The 20,057-nt window shown below is 40.5% G+C and overlaps 1 protein-coding gene and 1 long non-coding RNA gene across 2 annotated transcripts in view; both read left to right on the forward strand.

Moving 5' to 3' along the window:
• LOC140491783 (uncharacterized) overlaps window positions 1-11,556 on the forward strand; it is a 32,106-nt gene extending 20,550 nt beyond the window's left edge. Inside the window, exons 2-3 of the long non-coding RNA XR_011963426.1 lie at window positions 9,278-9,428; window positions 11,482-11,556. This is a non-coding gene — a long non-coding RNA (uncharacterized lncRNA). The remainder of the gene's footprint in view (window positions 1-9,277; window positions 9,429-11,481) is intronic.
• A 5,788-nt stretch (window positions 11,557-17,344) lies between these two features.
• Window positions 17,345-20,057, forward strand: part of sparc (secreted protein, acidic, cysteine-rich (osteonectin)) — a 30,822-nt gene continuing 28,109 nt past the window's right edge. The window contains exon 1 of the mRNA XM_072590460.1: window positions 17,345-17,514. The gene's annotated coding sequence lies outside the window, so the exon portion shown is untranslated. The remainder of the gene's footprint in view (window positions 17,515-20,057) is intronic.

Raw genomic sequence — 20,057 nt, forward strand, 5'->3', positions numbered from 1 at the left:
TATATCTGACCTAGACACTCTCCTTCAATGTGATAGACAATTTACGTAGCATTGAAAAGGAATTCATTATGTTGAAAGTCATAGATGCCAAAATAAGCAATAGCACTACATGGTGTGCCAATTCAGGTTAAACTAGATCTTATTAACATATGATTCTGTTTCAATGAAGGACATCAACACTTGCAACAATGTGTTAATGTGCCCAATGTGTCAGTGATAGGATTAATCTGGACAAAAGTATTCTGGGTAAAACTGAAAGAACTGCAGATGTTGTAAATCAGAAACAAAAAAGAGAAATTGCTAGAAAAACTCAGCAGATCTGGCAGATTTTGTGAAGAGAAGTCAGAGTTAATGTTTCAGGTCTGGTGACCCTTCCTCAGACTCTTCCTTGGAATGTTAACTCTGATTTCTCTTCACAGGTGCTGCCAGATCTGCTGAGCTTTTCCAGCAATTTCTGTTTTTATTTTTGAAAAGTACTCTAGGATCTTGCACCATAAAATGAGATGGGAGCCCAGGTAGGCCTTTATCAAGGCTTATACACAAACAAAATTGCATTTACTTTCATGTCTTTATAAGGGTGTGAGTGACATGGGCTAAGATGTGATTTATGGCAGTATCAGATGAGAAATCCAGTAAGACTTACATTGACTTTGGGGACATCTCACACCATCTTTTATGTTTTTACCAAGTGGAGTGGTGAGTTTCTTACTACACAGTGACAAATTGCCAATTAAAGAGGTCTGTGGCTCATGAAAAACCTTATTAATGGTCCAGTTTTTGCATTAATATTCAGCTCCCCCATCATTCTAAACATGACAAACAAGCTCGATATCGGGTAGCCTTGAAACAGAAGTCAGAGTAGGAATTGGCAACTTCAGATTTTCTCCAAAAGACATCCCTGTTGGATTCCAGGCATTCACCTTTCAGGGCAGACTCCCTGGACACCAGTCACACATTGGCTACATCTGCAGACCATGGAATCCAACATGTACTAACATCTATGATCCATTAAGGCACACCTGCAATCCACTTGCAGGATGCTACTGGATTTCAATGCTATACATTGAGTTACGCTGGCAACTGCTATTTTAATGATACTGCAAGGTCACTGTGTTCTCAGTGACAGGCACTCAATTCGTGGACTGGGCCAGACTGCATCTCCAGGCTCTTTGTTTGCTGTCATAATGCTCATTTATTCTGAGCTTACCTGGATGCATCCTGAGCTTGTATGATCTTTCCTTTTTGCACTTTGTCCCTTCAGGCAGAGCTACCAACTCACATAATTTCTGTCTTTCCTGGCTGCTTAGTGTGGACACAAAGCCATGAAGTTTGACATGGTTGAAAGCAGGCCTCAGTTAACTTTAAGAGGGATAACCTTTGCTCTGCAAGTCTTGACACTGTAAGTTAAGGGCAGCCTTCTAAACAGTCCAGAAGCTGGAGTTTAGTTCGAATCAAAAAGAAACCTCACTAAGCCCAGCAGCAAGAATCCACCTATAAACCCAAAACATTCAATTCAGCCTTCGTTTTTCAGTTCTATGACCTCTCATCAGGGCAATGACAAATTATGAGTAGCTGAGGCAACCCAATGAGATTTAGCAATCAAGCTCTCCACATAAAAGTGAACAAGCACTTGCTAAACTATCATTATTGCTGTAATGAAAAGTTATACCACACTGAATTTGAGCAGCACATATCACTTAGCCTCAGGCTCCAATACAGGTGTAATATTTGCACCTGCAAGAGATTGCTGACTTACACAGATCAGCCTGAGGTGAAAGCTTTGGTCCAGTCTCTGATGTTAAAGCACTGATAATCATAAGTGTTCCCAACAAGTTAAAATTTCTGAGCTTCACCTTCCAATTCATAGAAAGACTGATAATGATGAGGTTTATGTCTACTGTCTGGAGTCTTCACAATCCAACTCACAACACACCTGCTCGAAACTTTTGGAAATGCACTGGTCAAAATGTTTAAATTCGAGGAATTGTGTTACGGTTTGCTCCGTTAGTACAATTTCTGTAAATTCAATTTCAATGCACAGTTCAAAAACAACAGGATCATAGAAAATGCCAGAACTTTAAAAAAAATGCAATTCTAAAGAAACGCAACACTCAATTCTGAGTGCATTGTTCCACTGTCTTAAACTGATTCACAAGGCCAAGTTTTAATTTTGTATTTACTCAAACCGAAACACAGGCTTTGGCTTTGTAATACAATGTGTGCAGAAACTGGAGCAGCTTTAACAAATAATATTTTTCAACATAAGTGTGAAATTCTTGTGGAATTGGTCAGCATAGCATAAGACCCACCTCGGCAGAGAAACTATTTTCTTTTTTGCTCTGGAAAAACTCAGTGAAAAATTCATGTATAACATGTACAAATACTTAACTTCAGAAGCAATCATCCCAATACTGCATCAAGACATTCTTTCAATGAGCTACATTACACTGCAGCACCCAAGAACTACAAAACGCAGAAGAAAAACATCTATACTACGTTTTCAAGAAAAATGGATACCCAATAAACACAATCTGCCAATTCCTCAGAAACAAACCCAAACAAGCAGACACAAAGCAACCTAAAACTATAGCCACATAACCTTACATCAAAAAAATATCAGCAATGACTTCCAGACTACTCAGACCCCTTGGCATAATGGTAGCCCACAAACATACCAACATACTTAAACAGAGACTAATGAACCTAAAGGATCTAACAGATACCACCAGCAAATCTAACGTCATTTACAAGATACCATGCAAGAACTGTCTGCATGGGTTTCCTCCGGGTGCTCCAGTTTCCTCCCACAGTCCAAAGATGTGCAGGTCAGGTGAATTGGCCATGCTAAATTGCCCATAGTATTAGGTGCATTAGTGAGAGGGAAATGAGACTGGGTGGTTTACTCTTTGGAGGGTTGGTGTGGACTTGTTGGGTGGAAGGGCCCGTCTCCACACTGTAGGGAATCTAATCTAAACTGTAAAAAAAACTACATCGGACAAACAAGCAGGAAACTTGCCACCAGGATACACGAACACCAACCAGCCACCAAAAGACACACCCCACTATCACTAGTTTCCATTCATGCAGACAAAGAAGAACACCACACATATCCTAGAACAGGTAAAGCAAAAACACGCATGTGAATTCTTAGAGGCATGACATTCTAACTAGAACTCCATCAATAAACACATTGGCTTAGATCATATCCACCTTCCCTTGAAAAAAAAACCGGAAATGACATCACCCACCTTAAGAAACCAAGACTTATAAATACAGAGGTGGGACATACTCTCACTTCACCAGCGACTCACACTGATGATGTTAACTGGTCATGGTGACAAAATGTCTGAAAAGAAATCTTCCAGCTCAGCGAGCTAACTTACATACTTAACATCAACCAGAGCTACAAATCTCAAAAATTGCGAACAGGTATAATTCACAGAAATTTCATGATCTATTGGTTAAGGCTTCCATGTTGACATTCCTACGTTGAAAGGATGGTGCCTTGTGTACCTGTATACAACTGTTTAGTGAGAGTTCACAAACAGCCCTCAGCATGAGGTAAACTAAAAGTGACCTTAAGCTGAAATGATGAACGGAGGGAGTAGAGACCCACCCAACTTCTGGATACCTTCACTGTATTCATTGGCAAAAAAGGTTCAAATAAATGATTGACATTCGTTAAATGACCAATCACTAGAAATAAGAAAAACAAATGATTGGAGATAGAGAGTGGTGCTTGTCAAGCAATCACCTTCTTTAGAAATGTAGAACACAGAACAATGTACAGTGCAGCATAGGAGCAGGCCCTTTGATCTACTATGTCTGCATATAATGATGCTCTTCTACACTAATTCCATCTGCTTGCACATGGTCTATATCTGTCTACTCTCTGCCTGTAGATGTGTCTGTCTAAATGCCTCATAAACTTTGCTATTACATCTACTTTTACCATTTTCCCTAGCAGGGAGTTCCAGTCATCTACAACTCTCTGTGCAAAACATTTTCCTTTAAACTTTCCCCCTCTCACTTTAAACCTACTATTTGACATTTCCACCCTTAGGTAAGAGAGACTGACTATCCAAATTAACCATGCACCTCATAATTTTACATCAGTCTATCAGGTCGCTCCTCAGCCTCCGATGCTCTAGTGAAAACATTCAAAGTTTGTCCAAGTCCTCCCTATAGCTAATGCATTCCAATCCAGCCAACATCCTGGTAAACCTCTTCTGCACCCTGTCCAAACAGGGCACATCCTTCCTAGGGTGTGGCAATCAGAACCATGCATAGTACTCCAAATGTCGCCTAACAAAAATCTTATACAGTGCAGCATGACTTACCAATGTTTATACTCAATGCTATGAGCCAACGAAGGCAAGCTTGCCATATGACTTCTTTACCACCATATCTACTTGTGTTGCCATTTTCAGGGAGCTATGGACTTGGACCCCAAGATCCTTCAGTATATCAATACTCCTCAGGGTCTGGCCATTTATTATATACTTTCCTCTTGCGTTTTTCCTCCCAAACTGTATCACCTCATGCTTGTCCGGATTGAACTCCATCTGCCATTTCTCCGCTCAACTTTCCAAATGATCTATATTGTGCTGCTTTTCTTTAGATGGGAGATAGTCGAGGGAAGATGGAGGACAACCAGATGAAGAGCTCGTAACAGTTCAGCTAGATGACAGAACGCTTAATCACAAGCTTATGCAATCAAAATATCCTGTGCCAAGTGTCTGTCTTCTGGAACCAGTGAACCTCAATCAGTTGTCACACTTGTACACTTTCCTGTGTATTTAGCTAATGCATCATATCTAAACTGTTCCTACTTAATAAAATTATTTAGGACTATTTGACTATCCATTCATGGATCCTCAACTTGAAACGTGCAGGTGTCACAAAGCTCACTAGCAACTGGAATTGGTGATTGTCTTTGGAGCATTAACTCAGCTAATCCACAAGATGTACTGTAAAAAGACTGGATACTATGAAATCATATTCTAACATAGAGTCATAGAGTCATAGAGATGTACAGCCTGGAAAACAGACCCTTCAGTCCAACCAGTCCAAGCCGACCAGATATCCCATACCAATCAAAGGCCCACCTGCCAGCACCCGGCCCATATCCCTCCAAACCCTTCCTATTCATATACCCATCCAAATGCCTCTTAAATGTTGCAATTGTACCAGCCTCCACCACATCCTCTGGCAGCTTATTCCATACACGTACCACCCTCTGCATGCAAAGGTTGCCCCTTAGGTCTCTTTTATATCTTTCCCCTCTCACCCTAAACCTATGCCCTCTAGTTCTGGACTCCCCAACTCCAGGGAAAAGACTTTGTCTATTTATCCTATCCATGCCCCTCATAATTTTGTAAACCTCTATAAGGTCACCCCTCAGCCTCCAATGCTCCAGGGAAAACAGCCCCAGCCTGTTCAGCCTCTCCCTGTAGCTCAAATCCTCCAACCCTGGCAACATCCTTGTAAATCTTTTCTGAATCCTTTCAAGTTTCACAACATCTTTCCGATAGGAAGGAGACCAGAATTGCATGCAATATTCCAACAGTGGCCTAACCAATGTCCTGTACAGCCGCAACATAACCTCCCAACTCCTGTACTCAATACTCTGACCAATAAAGGAAAGTATATCAAATGTCTTCTTCACTATCCTATCTACCTGCGGTCCACTTTCAAGGAGCTATGAACATGCACTCCAAGGTCTCTTTGTTCAGCAACACTCCCTAGGACCCTACCATTAAGTGTATAAGTCCTGCTAAGGTTTGCTTTCCCAAAATGCAGCACCCTGCATTTATCTGGATTAAACTCCATCTGCTACTTCTCAGCCCATTGGCCCATCTGGTCCAGATTCTGTTGTAACCTGAGGTAACCCTCTTCACTGTCCACTACACCCCCAATTTTGGTGTCATCTGCAAACTTACTAACTGTACCTCTTATGCTCACATCCAAATCATTCATGTAAATGACAAAAAGTAGAGGGCCCAGCACCGATTCTTGTGGCACTCCACTGGTCACAGGCCTCCAGTCTGAAAAACAACCTTCCACCACCACCCTCTGTCTTCTACCTTTGAGACAGTTCTGTATTCAAATGGCTAGTTCTCCCTGTATTCCATGAGATCTAACCTTGCCAATCAGTCTCCCATGGGGAACCTTGTCGAACGCCTTACTGAAGTCCATATAGATCACATCTACCGCTCTGCCCTCATCAATCCTCTTTGTTACTTCTTCAAAAAACTCAATCAAGTTTGTGAGACATGATTTCCCATGTAAAAAGTCATGTTGACTATCCCTAATCAGTCCTTGCCTTTCCATATACAGGTACATCCTGTCCCTCAGGATATTCTCTAACAACTTGCCCACTACCGAGGTCAGGCTCACTGGTCTATATTTCCCTGGCTTGTCTTTACTGCCCTTCTCAAACAGTGGCACCACTTTTGCCAATCTCCAGTCTTCCGGCACCTCACCTGTGACTCTCGAAATCCTTGACCAAATATGCTTTCTCTGATCAAGTTATAATTAGAAGAATATTGATCACACCATTTGATTTCATTTGTGTGCTATTTGGGAAAGCCATTGATCAGTAAAGAATGCTCACTTAGTCAGAAGCACTAATTTTCTTTATACCAACTTAAAGTCAAAATGCATCAAGGATAATCTTGGGGATGTTTCAAACAGACTGTTCTACATTCTTACTTAAAACAGTGACAAGTATGAGAATTATAAATACATTGTAATATTTGATGCAATTCCATCAAAAGAAATAACAATGTGAGTGTCTCATGTTCTATAAATAATAATCAGGCTATATTGCCATTTAATTCATAAGAAGAAGATCAGTAACGGAAGCAAACTTCCACTGTGCTCAGTTCAATCTAGTCATTTTATTTTAAAACAGAACAGACGGCAGGAGACCAAACATTACTTGAACTAACTCAGGTAATGACCACCTTTCAAACTCTGAGCATCAAAACCTCTGATTCAGTTTAAGTGAAGTCTCTAGGAAGGTGTTAACCTATAATTTGATCATCATTGGTTTTTATTCATATGCTTATGGCTTCTTAGCAGTATTATGGTCTAAGAAGGATGTCTTGAAGATTAGAGGTCTGTAGCTTTCATCACAAGTAATTCTTAAACCCTATCCAAAAGCAGCTGCATCACAGAAGCATCTATAGAAAGTTTTAGGGTTCTCCTTTATTCTACTTGCTAAAGACTGCTCGTGTCCTCTCTTTGCTCTTCTTAACTCTCTCTTTAAATACTTCCTAGCTCATTTGTAACATAAGACAGGTCACACCGCTGGGAGTTTTTTATAGGCCTCCGCAGAGTTCTAGGGAGGTGGAAGAGAGGATTGGCAAAATTATTCTGGGTAGGAGTGAAAGAAATAGGGTGGTCACTATGGGTGACTTTAACTTCCCCAACATTGACTGGAAGTGCTATAACTCTAGTATGTTGGATGGATCAGTTTTTGTCCAATGTGTACAGAAGGGTTTCCTGACACAGTATGTCAAAGGGCCGACAAGACGGGAGGCCAGACTGGATCTGGTGCTTGGTAATGAACCAGGCCAGGTGTTTGATTTAGTTGTAGGTGAGCACTTTGGAGAGAGTGACCATAGTTCAGTTACGTTTAGTTAAGCGTTGGAAAGGGATAGGTACATGCACAGGTCAAGAGTTATTGATGGGGCAAGGGCAATTATAATGCGATTAAGCAAGAATTAGGATGCATAGAATGGGGTAGCAAAATGAGGGGATGTGGACAATGCAAATGTGGAGCTGCTTTAAGGAACGGATAAGCATGTCCTTGATGCATGGTCAGGCAGGGAGGAAGTGATAAGGTAACGGAACCGTGATTTACTGCAGAAGTTGCATCTCTTGTTAACCAGAAGAAGGAGGCTTATGTGTTGATGAGGCAAGATGCTTCGGATGAGGCGAGGGAGAGTTACAAATCAACTAGGAAGAATTTAAAGAGAGAGTTAAGAAGAGCAAAGAGAGGACACGAGCAGTCTTTAGCAGGTAGAATAAAGGAGAATCCTAAAACTTTCTATAGGTATGTGAGGAATAAAAGGATGACTAGGGCAGGAATAGGGCCAGTCAGAGACAGAAGTGGAAAGTTGAGTGTGGACCCTGTGGAGATTGGAGAAGAGCTAAATGAACATTTCTCATCAGTTTTCACTCAGGAAAAGGAGAATATTGTAGAGGAGAAAAATGAGGTACAAGATATTAGACTAAAATGGATCGAGGTTAGTTACGCACAGGTGTTATCAATTTGAAGGGATATGGGCTGGGCGCTGGCAAGTGGGACTAGATTGGTCGGCATGGATAAGTTTGACCAAAGGGTCTGTTTCTGTGCTGTACATCTCTATGACTCTATGACATGACATGGGAGGACAGTTTCATGTCAAAGATGGGAATTGTGAGGTGAAACTAACAACACTATTAGGATCCCAACTCTGTCTCAAAAATGGCAGCAAGTAAGATCTTCCAGGGCTCCAGACCCCAGTCGCCTGGAAGGAGGCCTGTAGCAGGAGTGGAAGCAGCCTGAATCCAGAGTGTGCAGATAAAAAATACCTTCCACCATGAATTTTCCCAAAACAAAACATTTTGCCAAAAGATTGAAAAATTCAGCCCTCCGAGCAGAATTCATTACCCCATTATAACAGTTGAAAATTGTTGAATAGTGTATTATCAACAACATTAGGAATTTATCAAAGGGCTAGCTAGTCAGATTGCACCCAAGAGTCCATTAAATAAATGAGTTGTCTCTTCAAAGTATTTGAATAATCAATGTGAAGCAATTGTGAAAGGAATAGATATTTAAGTGCAGTCAAAAAGCCCATAAATTTCCTGATTTAACAAACAGACTATAGAACAGATGTCTGAGCAGAATTCTACACTGAATATTAAAAGCTTTGGGAAAGAATAAGCATATACATTAGGTCACTGTACTATAATTTTAGTATTGTTGTAATAATTGTAACAGGGTCAGCCAGGTAGACTTTAAACAATTTGAGTTCCTTGATTGGGGCCATTAGCATGGTCCAGTCAGAGAGCTCTGGCTGACAGATATAAACAAGAGTGTCAGAGATTCTATTCACTCAGTGAATTGGCTGTGAGGAAATGCCAGGGACAAAGCATGTGTAAGTGCTTGGTGATGAGATACTGGCCTCTATGGAAGTACTTCAACTGTGAATTGTACTTTAATTTTATATATTAAGTTATCTGAAGATGTTTCCACATTTATAATGATTATCTTTTACTTAAGAGCTTGCAGTTGACATAAGTTACAGTCTAGAGTGTGGTGCTCGAAAAACACAGCTGGTGAGGCAGCACCCCTGGAGCAGGGAAATTGATGTTTTGGCCAAAAGCCCTTCATCAGGAATAAGTTACAGTCAAGCAAACACATTCTTTAAGAGGTAAATATATCTTCCAATCCTAACACTGTAATAATCGCCTATCTGAACATAGATAGAACTCATGTTATAGTGTTACATGATGAACTATAAAGGAGGCAAAATTAAGTTATTTACCCCTGCCTCCAATCCATGGTTTACCCCTCCATGTAGCTGATATCAACCCTGACAAAATATGGTTGCGAAGTAGAGTGCAGATGCATATGATGTGGATGAAGTGGTAAAAGAATAGACCAACAGTTTGATACTCTTGGATATAGATCCATTTGTATTCAATAATGATTTGTCAACATGTACAATGTGCTGTTTCTAATGATCACTTTGTGCTTTACTGGCACTGTTACCCCAACTAAAAGGTTATACCTTGAAGAGCATGCACTGGGCTGTCTCGAATATAATTGAGGCTGTGAGGAATTCCCAATAGAAGGCTGATGTGTTAATGTTGTTTTGAATTCCATTATGGAAGAGGGTAAAATGGGTTAGTTTTGAACTTATAGCAAAAGAAAAAGATATCAAAATTATCCTTCAACTTCTGACTGAATGTCAAAGCTGAAGTGTGTATCACAAAAATAGCTTGTTACATGTCATTGGATTAGACCGTTGCGTGTTGCCAGGGCTCTAATTTGAAGGGGGATAAGCATTGAAGGACCAACATTTCCATCTGGCTGATAAAACTCTGAAGTGGCCTTGATCTGAAGTTGGGTGGGAATGCTAACAGCTTTAACAAGAGAAGGATGCATGTGTCATCTTAAGAAACCTAATAAAGTAGCTACTAAAGAGTGAGTTTGAGCTACCAGCCAACGGCAATAAACTGGATAAAATATTTTGGAGTAATCCAAAGCCTTTGAGTACTGGGAGGTGTGTTGGGGCGATTCCCAGCTCCACACAGACATAGTATGTATGAAAGAGGTTTTCAGCCAGAGGAAGCAATGCTATTGAATCTAAGTTCCTGAGGATGAAAATGTACTGAGGTTATTCTATAGACAATGCTGAAGGAAGATGTAAAAGCAAAATACTGTGGAAGCGAGAAATCTGAAATAAAAACAGAAAATGCTGGAGAAACTGGGTTGGGTAACATAGGTTGAGAGAGAAACAGAGTTAACATTTTGAATACAGTATGCCTTTCCTTTGGAACAATGTTGGGTCATTCCTTCTCTCTGTCAAGAAAGGTCTGTTGAGGTAAATCACTTTTGGTCAATTCTTAATCTTTTTCAAAGCTGAGTCCAAATGAATTTATTTAATAGATCAATTGGATAAGAACTGCACATGTGATTGTGATTGGTTTTAAGATTGCTGCAATCCAGTATGTTCTGTGCAGAATATCCCAAGTGCTACTTTGTATGTAGCCCATCAAAATTCCCTTGAATGAGAAGAAATGAAGAACATTGGAAGAGACCAAAATGGATTAAGCAACATAGACAACAGAAAGAAATATTTAGCAGAAGTACATTGAATTTTATTTCTGTAGCACTTCTAATTATGAAGTGATCAGACAGGTGGTTCTCAGTCAGTCATTATAGTTCTTACCCTTGTTACTTGATCCATATAAATTGTGACCATCAATTATCACACCTGGAAAGTACTCTACCCTATCATTTACGCAGCAAATGAGAGGATATTACTGAAAGGTAGTGGTGAACTTTATATTACCCTCAAGGAATGGACACTCATAATATGGTAAAATTGACTGCTTCCTTCAGTAAGTTTCATCAATCACTGTTTGCTACTAATTTTTATATAGCTGTCAAATTTGTGAAAGCAGCTCTCATGAAGCATTGCCATTTGAAATCAAACAGAAGCATTAGTTTCCAAATGAAAATAAAAGTCAACATAACATTAGTAAGTGCTAGTGATTCAGTGGCCCTGATACAGATGCATTGTATATGTTTCAAGTGCTATTTGCTTTACTATATGTTTCATATGCCATGTATGGACAGTGTGATATGTGAAATTCCGTGTGTTCATTGGAATTGTTTCAATCCATTCCTTGCTATCTCAGTAATTATGGTTATATGTTTTCTCAAATTCCTCAATAAATGAATCCTCCAACAAGCAGCAGAGTGGAATAATTCAATTACCATGGTCAGCAAATATTTACCTTCGTGGAAAGTGCTGTACCTGATAACAAGATGTGAGTATAATAAGACTGGACAAATGATAATGTTGTATTTCCTCTATGGCTCCTCCAAAATGAGTAAGCTTGTTAAGCGTAAAACATCAGCTGAGGCAAATGAACTCTACGTTGTTGTGGTTCTGTTCACCGAGCTGGGAATTTGTGTTGCAGACGTTTCGTCCCCTGTCTAGATGACATCCCCAGTGCTTGGGAGCCTCCTGCGAAGCGCTTCTGTGATCTTTCCTTCGGCATTTGTAGTGGTTTGAATCTGCCGCTTCCGGTTGTCAGTTCCAGCTGTCCGCTGCAATGGTCGGTATATTGGGTCCTGTCACCTAGACAGGGGACAAAATGTTTGCAACACAAATTCCCAGCTTGGCGAACAGAACCACAACAACGAGCACCCGAGCTACTGATCTTCTCACAGACTTTGAACTCTACGTGAAGATATGGGAAAACTTGATCAGGGGTTGTGCACAAAGTAATGGGTTTAAATTCTTCTTTTTCCATTTCTCTCCTTTCCTGAATGTTACATTATAGGTGCTCACATCTCACATTCACAGCAGAATTCTCTCAACATCGGAATCAGAGTTGCCATCCGTTTTGTGACCTTGAAGGACATATCTGTCAAATCTGATCCTTTTCTCAGCCAATATAAGTACTTTTGAGGAAATGTTTCAAGTTACCAATTTAGAGCAGCAACACTAGATGATATTTCCTCAGCCAAGGACCAATGAAATTAATTGCAGATGGTAATCACTGTCTCAAGAGAGATCAGTCTCATCAGCACAGAAATATGTTCTGTTAAATATGGTTTAATGTCACTCTGAGGAAATGCTTGCCCCAATACTAGTGGAGCTCAGGCATGCATTTACTGTCAGCTCACAATGTACAGGATATGCTAGCTCCTCCGATCAGTTCATTAAATGGAATATACGTTTCATTTTAAGCATGCATCTTCCTGGATATAATATAAATAATGTGCTTATGAATACCATAGGACTGCTACATTCACACAGAAACATGGCGGAAACAGTAGTTTAAACATTAACTCAATGAGATACCAAAACTAGAGCATGAGTAAACATACATTTTTTGTTTTATTCATTTGTGAGATGTGATTGTTGCTGGTTAGGCAGCATTTATTGTTCATTCCTAGTTGCCCTTGAAAAGGTGATGGTGAGCTGCTTTCTTAATGTCCTTAGAGAAAGAAATCCAGGATTTTGACCCAGTGCAGTGAAGGAACAATGATACATTTCCAAGTCAAGATGGTGAGTGGCTTAGAGGGGAAGTTCCATGTGGTGAGTTCCCAAGTATCTGCTGCCCTTGTACTCCTAAGTGGAAGTGGTTGTGGATATAGAAGGTGCTGTAGATAGTGCACACCACTGCTACTGAGTGTAGGTAGTGGAGAGAGCAGGTGCTTGCAGATGTGGTGCCAATCAAGAAGGCTGTTTTTTCCTGGAAGGTTTCAAGGTTTTTGAGTGTTATTGCAATGGAATCCATCCAGGCAAATGGGGAGTATTCCATCACATTCCAGACTTGTAGATGATGGATAGGCTTTCGGGAGTCAGGAGGTGAGTTACATGGTGCAGTATTCCTAGCCCCCGACTTACTTTTTACCCATTGTGTTTATGTAGCATGTCCAATTGAGTTTCTGGTTAATAGTAACTCCAAGGATGTTGATAGTGGAGGCTTCATTGATGATAACACCATTAAATGTCAAGGATCGATGGTCATTTACTGGCATGAATTAGCTTCTGTTTCATCTGATAAACCTGATGGAAATTTTTCTCAAGTTATTATCGTTAATGAGCCATGGAAGTTGACTGAGTGAGGTGCTATTCCTATTTTCAGTTTTTAATCTGTGACTACCTACCAAGCCTATTTTTTACTTGACAAATACAATACCTTTCCCTCAAGTAATCTCAAGTCAGTTAGAGGTAGAATACACAGAACATAAACATATTAGAAAGAAATGCAACAATATGCAAAGTATGACAAAGAAAAATAAACATTGCAATATGGAAAGCTACAAAGAAAGACTCAGAGAAAAGTACTGTGACATAATCTGCAATGAAGAATCTGTAAAAGTTATGCCATCTCTCCACTGTTAAGAAGCATAATGCTAGAAATAGGCTTTTTTGGAACATGGTGATAAGATTTATGGCAGTCGTCTTGAAAATTTAAGTCGTAAGAGCCCACAGTGTTGGTGGCAGTATGTTGGAAAAGGTATAGAATTAGCTAATGGGCACAAAACAGCAAGTGGGATAAGGGTTCTTTTTTAGGTTGGGGACCTGTGACCAGTGGAGTTCCACGAGGATAAGTGCTGGGACCGCAAATGTTACAATAAATATCAACGACTTAGAGGAAGGAAATTAATGTAGCCAAATTTGCAGATGACACAAAAATAGGCAGAAAGGCAGGCTGCAAAAGGGATACAAACAGTTTACAGAGAGATATTAATGGATTAAGAAGTGGGCAAACTGTTGGCAAATAGTGTAAAATGTGTAAAAATGAAAAGTTATTCAGTTTGGAAGGAAGAACAAAAGAACAGAATATTATTTAAATTGAGCAAAGCTGCAGAAAGCTGTAACACAAAGGGACTTGCAGTTACTTGTGCACTCAAAACACAGCAAGCTAGCAGCAGGTAATCGGGAAGGCTTTTGGAATGTTGGCCCTTATTTCAAGGGGATTGGAGTATAAGCATATGGAAGTCTTACTGCAACTCTAGAAGCTGCTAGTGAGACCACAATGGAATATTGTGAAGAGTTTTAGTCTCCTTATTTAAGAGAAGATCCTATTTCTTTGGAAGCAGTTCAGAGAAGGTTCACCAGGATGATTCCCAATATGGAGGGATTGGCTTATGACCAAATGTTAAACAGGTTGGAACTGTATGCAACCTGTTGAATAGAGTTAAGAAGAATGAGAAATGAGTTGATTGAAACATATAGGGTTCTAAAGGGGCTTGACAAGGTAAATGCTGAGAGGATACTTCTCCTCATGGGAGAGTCTAGGACCAGTGGGCATGATCTCAGAATAAAGGGGCAATTTAAGATGGGGATGAGGAGGAATTTCTTCTCTCAGAGGATTGTGAGCCTTTGAACTCTTTGGTAAAGAGAGCTTTTGGGCAAAGTCCTTGAGTATACGTAAGGCTGAGATAAATAGGTTTTTGTTCAGCGGGGGAATCAAGTGTTATGTGGAATGTGAACATGATCATATTGAAGGGGGAACAGGCTTGAGGGGCTGAATGGCTTTCTCATATTCCTATTTCTAAATGTCTAGATTAGATTAGATTACTTACAGTGTGGAAACAGGCCCTTCGGCCCAACAAGTCCACACCGACCTGCCGAAGCGCAACCCACCCATACCCCTACATTTACCCCTTACCTAACACTACGGGCAATTTAGCATGGCCAATCTTTGGACTGTGGGAGGAAACCCACGCAGACACGGGGAGAATGTGCAAACTCCACATAGTCAGTCGCCTGAGGTGGGAATTGAACCCAGGTCTCTGGCGCTGTGAGGCAGCAGTGCTAACCACTGTGCCACCGTGCTGGCCACTTGTCTAATTGTCTTAATTTGTCATGGATCTCCATTCAGTTTTGAAATCTAACATAGCATTGAAGATGAGCATGTTACAATGTATAGAATATAATTAATCATTGGATATGTACATTCAAGGCAAGATGGTAGTTCATGGGATGTCAAACCATAGAGAGGGTTAAGATGGATCTATAGATAAATTTAGAGATAGTAGGGGTAAAATATTTGTCTAGAAATGATGTGTTACATCAGTGAAGAACAGAATAATATTTCAGAAGACATTGAATTCTGATTTGTCACAGAAAGTGAGAAGTATGTATCAATGTATTGGAAAGCAAGGAATACAAAGCATAGAGATGTGAAAGTGCTATACTTCTAATAGTGAAAGCAAGATGTACTTTTTCACAAAAATGAGAATCAAAATTAGGGTATGGGTGCTGGATCAATTGAAATTTTCAAGGTCATCAATATGTTTTCTGTTTGCCATACTTATCAAGGATTTTAGAGTCATAGAGATGTACAGCATGGAAAAAGACCCTTTGGTCCAACCTGTCCATGATGACCAGATATCCCAACCCAATCTAGTCCCACCTGCCAGCACCTGGCCCATATCCCTCCAAACCCTTCCTATTCATATACCCATCCAAATGCCTTTTAAATGTTGCAATTGTACCAGCCTCCACCACTTCCTGATTATGGAGCAAAGGAAAGTTACAGTGTTGAGGTATATACCAACCATTTTCTAACTGAATGGTGGAACAGACTTGAAACGCTGAATATCCTACTACTATTCCTTTAGATAGTATAGAAATAAGCAATCATCACATGTTTTGAAAGGCATAAACTTGAAAATGGAAATGAACAGAACTATCCAAATAGATGTTAGTAGACTTGGAATGAAAAACAGAATCCAGCCATTGGATGTAATCAGGCAGTGAAATTTACTGTAAGCAAACATCTAATATTGGGCATTCACTAACAGTGGCTTCCACATTGGTCCTAAATAGAAATGGCTGTAAGTATGGGAGGTTTAAAAACAATCTAGCATTTATGTAGCATCTTTTGAAATTTAGAATAGGTCTTAGAGACAATTATTTGCTTTTGACTATAGGTTGTCATGGCCACACGAGGCATGTCCTCATGTTGATTAATTAACTGTGAATTTATACAATTTGTTTGTAGCCCACTTTTAATTTCCAAATGTTAATTTAAAAATAATCTGTAGCACAAGATGCAAGGTTATTATATTCAATATTAATTGAATTTCAAGATGTCTCATGATTGTTTTCCTGCAATAAGTATAGTCTCGTCCCAAACTGATTCTGGGAGCCATTTCGTAAGATTCTTTGACCATTGGTTTTCTTTACAAAATATACAGCATTATAATTATGTAGTATAATAGGTCACTATAGCCAGTGAGTAAAGTGCCATTGGCAGTAATGAGATCATGTACATCTTTGTTTTTATATTGGTTGAGGAATAAACATTGGCCAGGACACGGGGGTAGACATCTTTGCTGTTGTTTAGTTCACTGTGATGTGGATACTAAGCACACTCTATTGGATATAATTTAATTAAAATTACTGTCATGACCTCGACAAATGCAAACCAAGAAACAGACAAGAACCCCCAAAGATTCGAATTGGAACAAAAGTCTATTTAAAAATATTTTGGAATCATATTTTTGCTTAAAATTTCTACATCTTCATTTCAGAAATGCACAAAAAAAGGCACAGAAGTACATTCTTAAAAAGCTAATCAGTGAATTCCATTGCAGGCGTTATGCTGGCTGGAGCATGTTTATCGAGGGTGCAGTTGAGAATCACGTCTCCTGAGATAGACCGTGGTAATTATCTGCACTGCCTTCATCTTTGGGTTCCTTTACATGTAAATGTGAACCACGTAGAAATGCAGTTGCCACGTTGACAGTTCACCACCCCATTCCACCACCACCCACCCCTCCTCGCCATATAAAACAAATCCAGATGTTTTTTTTCGTCCTTAAAGCACTGCCAGACTATCAGCTGAGGCAAAAAGAAACGATTACTGAAGTAAAGATGAGCCGCTGCTAATTAATTGATACATGCAGCTATCATTCACAAGCAGAAGCGGAAGTGCACTAAATTGAGCAGAGTCGTGCTGTTTGGTGCGATAATGTAGCGTTAAGGGAATAGTGCAGTAAATCTGGCCAAAGAAGGGAGTGGATAGATTGTTCTGGTCTGCGGTGGTAGGTGCATTCCAATAGCAAATTATGCAGTTGAATTTCCAACCAGAACAATTTGAAGAGGGGGAGGGATAAAGAGAGAGAGGGAGAGCCAGCCCACCAGGGATATCATTGCTTCATTTCCTGCCAGTTTGCTCTAAAGAGTCGGTTTCTTCCATCCCCTCAGTTAGCCTGGTGCTCTCTCACTGCCGTGCGGTCTTCTCCTTTCTGAGGTATGAGCTACTGTATGTGTTTTCCGTTTGTTTTCCAAAGCTAATCCTTTAGGATTTCTGAGGATGTGTTCGACTCATGATCAATTATTACAAGTAAACCGCCTGTTTTGAGATTGCATCCTTTAAAATCTTTTTTCTGACGATTTGTTCTTTTGTTGCTCCTTATCTGTCACTTCTGCATCCCACCCACACTGACTTACAATGTGGTGTTATTTATACTGTCCTAACGGTTAACAAAGGCTTTGTTCCTCGTATTGGTCCATGGGCTATTTCTCAAGGATCTTCTTTGTTTGTGAGAAAAGTGCAAGATCCTCTTGGGTTTAGTATTTAGTCTACTCTTGGTGAAGTCGATTTAGACGCTACAAAGTTCTGCAAAGTTGAAGGATCTTTCTTTTCCTGAATATACTTTTACAAATATGTCTCTACGGTCGTGGATCCGATTGCTGAACAGGTGACTTGCTCCTTTTGGGGCCATTTACGTATCTTTTGTTGCAGGAAAGGGAACTTTAACTGCGGTTCAAATCTATCTCCCCACCACCCAATACACAGACACTTTCCCTACCCTGAATCAGGGAGAGTGATAGATTACATTTCACTACCAAGTCCCAGTGAGAAAGATCCGTGAGAACAGTAACTGAGGCGAAGTTGTTTTGTCAATGTTCCGAAGAAGAATAATCTAACAAAGGAGCTGCTCTCTCACCCCCTTTCCCCGCGACACAACGCGACCACTCCCTTTGCGTTTTGTTTAATGGAAACTATCTTTACCAACTTTTTGAAATGCTGGGAGCCACTGATTCGTCTTGCTGTTCACACAACTGTGCAAGTGAAAACAAAACCCATATTTTTAATAAGGTGAAATGGCGCACTCCTCGTACTTATGTAATTGTTTGTATTTAATTCGTTTACTATAAACTGTATCTTCAATGAACCCAACGCGATTGAGAAATGTCCCGTTTGCAGTTTTGCCAGTTTTAAAGTAAATTGAGTATTTTAAAAATACCTCGGAAAGTTCCTGATTTACTTATCACAGTTAAAACACAGATTCGTGTGACTCCCTCTTGTCGTAAGTCATGTTTTAATTGTACTCTGCACAAAGAGGGCTAACGGGGACGATTCCCCTTGGTTTCACCTCCGACTTGCATCGTGCGGGTTAACAGTCCCACTGTGCTTTATGAAGTGAACAAGCTGGAGTCTGTGGGTTTGGAGAGGGATGATGGGGGTCACCTCTCCATGGTGAACAAGCTGGAGTCTGCGGGTTTGGAGACGGATGGTGGGGGTTATCTCTCCATGGTGAACAAGCTGGAGTCTGCGGGTTTGGAGAGGGATAGTGGGATTTATCTTTGCTTGGCTGATGAGTGGAAAGGGGTTGGGAGGGTGATGGGGAGGTGGGCGGTTAAATCTCCAGATGTACCCCTGGCTGGCTCTTGTGTGTTGGCTGTGGAGTTATTTACAGCTGTACCCGCTCAGCAGGTGCAGACAGCTGGATATTGGCGGGGCGAGTTAACATCTGTCTACAGTTATTATTTTCCTGTTTCGGGTGGGTCCCTGTAGGAGATGGGGAAACTGTATGATAACAATTTACTCCCTTCCACATAACCACACACCCGTCTTCTTTTCTAAATGTATTCTCCCCACCCCGCCCTCCCCCCAACAATGAATTTCCAATAACGCCTGTTTTGACAGTGCGTTTCTGAACTATCACGAGAGGGAGGGTGAACACGGAAAGCAATAGTTCTAATCGAGCAGGTTAACGTTACAACAAGGAGGTAACCATTGGGCTGAAGTTACTGCACCACAATGGCACATCAGTTAGTAGAGTTTGAGCAAATATCGATGCCCATCCAATGTGTACGCTACACTAAAACACCATTGTCCAGCAGACAACGGCAGATACTGGAAAAATGAAACGATTGCCAATATTTAGAGTCATAGAGATGTACAGCACAGAAACAGACCCTTTGTTCCAACTCGTCCATGCTGACCAGATATCCTAACCAAATCTAGTCCCATTTGCCCACATTTGGTTCATACTTCTCAAAACTCTTCCTATTAATAAACCCATCCTGGCACCTTTTAAATGCTGTAATTGTTCCAGCCTCCACCACTTCCCCTGGCAACTCATTCAATATACACACCACCCTCTGCTTTAAAAAAATGTTGCCCCTTGGGTCCCTTTTATATCTTTCCCCTCTCACCCTAAACCTATGCCCTCTAGTTCTGGACTCCCCGGCCCCAGGGAAAAGACTTTGTTTATTTAACCTATCCATGCCCCTCATGATTTCATAAACATCCATAAGGTCACCCCTCAGCCTCTGAAGCTCCAGGGAACACAGCCCCTCCCTGTAGCTCAAATCTTCCAACCCTAGCAACATCCTTGTAAATCTTTTGTGAATCCTTTCAAGTTTTGCAACATCCTTCCAAAAGGAAGGAGACCAGAATTGCACGCAATATTCCAAAAGTGGCCTAACCAATGTCCTGTACAGCCGCAACATGACCTCCCAACTCCTGTACTCAATACTCTGACCAATAAAGGAAAGCATACC

This window comes from Chiloscyllium punctatum, chromosome 20 (assembly GCF_047496795.1).
Source record: "Chiloscyllium punctatum isolate Juve2018m chromosome 20, sChiPun1.3, whole genome shotgun sequence".
Lineage (NCBI taxonomy): Eukaryota > Metazoa > Chordata > Chondrichthyes > Orectolobiformes > Hemiscylliidae > Chiloscyllium > Chiloscyllium punctatum.